Below are 3,408 nucleotides of genomic sequence, written 5' to 3' on the forward strand. Positions count from 1 at the left end.
GATGACAAGGCCATGGAACATCGTGATGGCAGGGGTCATGGAGCATTGTTATGACAGTGGTAATGGAGCACTGTGATGGCAAGGGCATGGGGCATTGTGATGAGAGGGCCATGGAGCATTCTGATGACATGTGTCATGGAGCTATGTGAAGACAAGGGCATGGAGCAATGTGATGAGATCGTTCATGGAGCATTGTGATGACAATGACATGGAGCACTGTGATGCCAAGGGTCATGGATCTTTGTGATGACAAAGGTCATGGAGCATTTTGATGGCAAGGGCGTTGTGCATTGTGATGAGAAGGGCAGGGAGCATTCTGATGACAGGGTCATGGAGCATTTTGATGGCAAGGGCGATGTGCATTGTGATGACAAGGGTCAGGGAGCATTGGGCTGACAAGTGCATGGAGAATTGTGATGACAAGGGTCATGGAGCATTCTGATGACAAGCTTGTGGAGTATTTTGATGACAATGGCATGGAGCATTGTGATGAAAATGGCATGGGGCATTGTGATGAAAAACGCATGGAGCCTTTTCGTGACAGGGTTCAAGGAGCATTCTGATGACAAGTGTCAGGGAGCATTGTGATGACAAGTGTATTGAGAACTGTGGTGACAATGGTCACAGAGCATTGCGATGAAAAGGGCATGGAGTATTGTGATGACAGGCATCATGGAGCGTTGTGATGACAAGTGTTATGGAACATTGTGATCACAAGGGCATGGATCATTGTGATGACAAGGGTCATGGAGCACTAGGCTGAAAATGTTCATGGAGAGTTGTGATGACAGGTGTCAGGTAGCATTGTGACGACAAGGGAATGGAGCTTTGTGATGACAAGAGTCCTGGATCATTGTGTTGTAAGGTGTCATGGATTGTTGTGATGACAGTGGTCATGGAGCATTGTGATGATATTGGCAATGGAGCATTGTGATGAGAAGGTCGTGGAGCATTGGGCTGAAAATGTTCATGGATTATTGTGATGACAGGGGTCATGGAGCATTGTGATGACAAGGGAATGGATCATGGTGATGTCAAGGTCCTGGAACATTGTGATGAGAAGACCATGGAGACTTGTGATGGCAAGTCTCATGGAGCATTCTGATGAAAAGGGGCATGGAGCATTGTGATTACACGGGTCTTGGAGCATTGTTATGACTAGGGCATAGAGCACTGTGATGAGAAATCCATGGAGCATTCTGATGACCTGCGTCATGGAGGTTTGTGATGACAAGTCATGGAGCATTTTGATGAGAAGGGCAAGGAACATTTTGATGACCGGGTCATGCAGCAATTTGATAAAAAGTGTAATGGAACATTTTGATGGCAGGGGTTATAGAACATTGTGATGTCAGGGGTCTTGGAGCTTTGGGATGGAAAGGGTCATGGAGCATTTTGATGACAGGGCTTATGGAACATTGTGATGGCAGGGGTCATGGAACATTGTGATGATAAGGGGATGTAGCATTGTGATGACAGTGTCATGGAACATTGTGATTACAAGGACGAGGGTGTATTGTGATGACTAGTGATGGAACATTGTGATATGTCTGGTGAGAGAGCATTTTGATGAGAAGTGCATGGACATTTGTGATTACAAGGTTTATGGAGCATTGCAATGACATGGTTTGCAACGTTGTGATGAAATGTGCGTGGCACATTGTGATGACAATGGTCATGGAGCATTGTTCTGACAAAGACATGGAGCATTGTGATGACAAGTTTCTCAGAGAATTGTGATGAAAAGTTCATGGAGCATTGTGGTTACAAAGGTCACAAAACCTTGTGATGACGCGGGCATGGACCATTGTGATGACAAACATTACAAAGCATTGTGATGACTGGAGTCACGGAGCATTGTGATGACAGGGGTCATGTTGCATTGTGATGACAAGGGCATGGAGCATTGTGATGACAGTGGCATGGAGCATTGGTCTGACAAGATTCATAGATTATTGTGATGAGAGTGGGCATGGTGCATTGTGATGACAAGGGCATGGAACATTGTGATGATAAGGTCATGGAGTATTGTGAAGACAGGTGTCAGGGAGCATTGTGATGACATATGTCATGGTCCATGGCGATGACAATGACATGGAGCTTTGTGATACCAAATGTAATGGAGGATTGTGATGACAAATATAATGGAGCATTGTGATGATTAGGGTTTGGAGCATTATGATGACAAGGGCCATTGAAAAATTTGATGACAAGTTCGTTAAGCATTGTGATGAAAAGGTCCTGGAGCATTGCGATGACAAAACCATGGAGCCTTGTGATGACAAGTCTCATGGAGCATTCTGATGAAAAGGGGCATGGAGCATTGTGATTACAGGGGTCTTGGAGCATTGTTATGACTAGGGCATAGAGCACTGTGATGAGAAGTCCATGGAGCATTGTGATGACATGCGTCATGGAGATTTGTGATGACAAGGGCATGGAGCATTGTGATTACAGGGACCTTGGTGCATTGTGATGAAATGGTCATGGATCATTGTGATGAAAAATGCATGGAAACTTGTCATGACAGGGTTCAAGGAGCATACTGACGACAAGGGTCAGGGAGCATTGTGATGACAAGTGTATTGAGCATTGTGATGACAAAGATCATGGAGCATTGTGATGAGAAGCCCATGGATATTTGTGATGATGAGCGTCATGGGGTGTTGTGATGATACGTGTTATGCAGCATTGTGATCACAAGGGTTTCGAGCATTATGATGACAGAGGTCATGGAGAATATTGATTTCATTGTGATGACAATACCATGAAGCATTATGATGATGGGCATGGTGCATTGTGATGACAGGGTTCATGGAGAATTGAGATGAAAAGGGGCATGGAGAATTGTGATTACAAGGGTCTTGGAGCATTGTGATGACAGATTTCATGGAGCATTGAGATGAAATGGGGCATGGAACATTGTGATGACAAGTGTCTTGGAGCATTGTGATGACAAGGGCATGGAGCATTTTGATGAGAAGGCCATGGAACATTCTGATGACATGCCTCATGGAGCTTTGTGATGACCAGGGCATGGAGCATTGTGATATCAGGGGTCTTGAGCATTGTGATGAGAATTATCATTGAACCTTGTGATGACTAGGCCGTGGATCATTGTGATGGCAGGTGTCATGGTGCATTGTTATGACAGGGGTAATGGAGCATTGTGATGAGAAGGGTATGGAACTTTGGTCTGAAATGTTTCATGGATTATTGTGATGAGAGTGGGCATGGAGCATTGTGATGACAAGGGCACGGAACACTGTGATACATGGGTCATGCAGGACTGTAATGACAAGGGCATGGAGCATTGTGATGAGAAGGGCATCGAGCATTGTGATGACAAGTGTCATGGAGCTGTGTGATGACATGGCATGGAGCAATGTGATGAGAGGGTTCATGGAG

Source organism: Mesoplodon densirostris, unplaced genomic scaffold, assembly GCF_025265405.1.
Source record: "Mesoplodon densirostris isolate mMesDen1 unplaced genomic scaffold, mMesDen1 primary haplotype scaffold_37, whole genome shotgun sequence".
NCBI classification, from domain to species: Eukaryota; Metazoa; Chordata; class Mammalia; order Artiodactyla; family Ziphiidae; genus Mesoplodon; species Mesoplodon densirostris.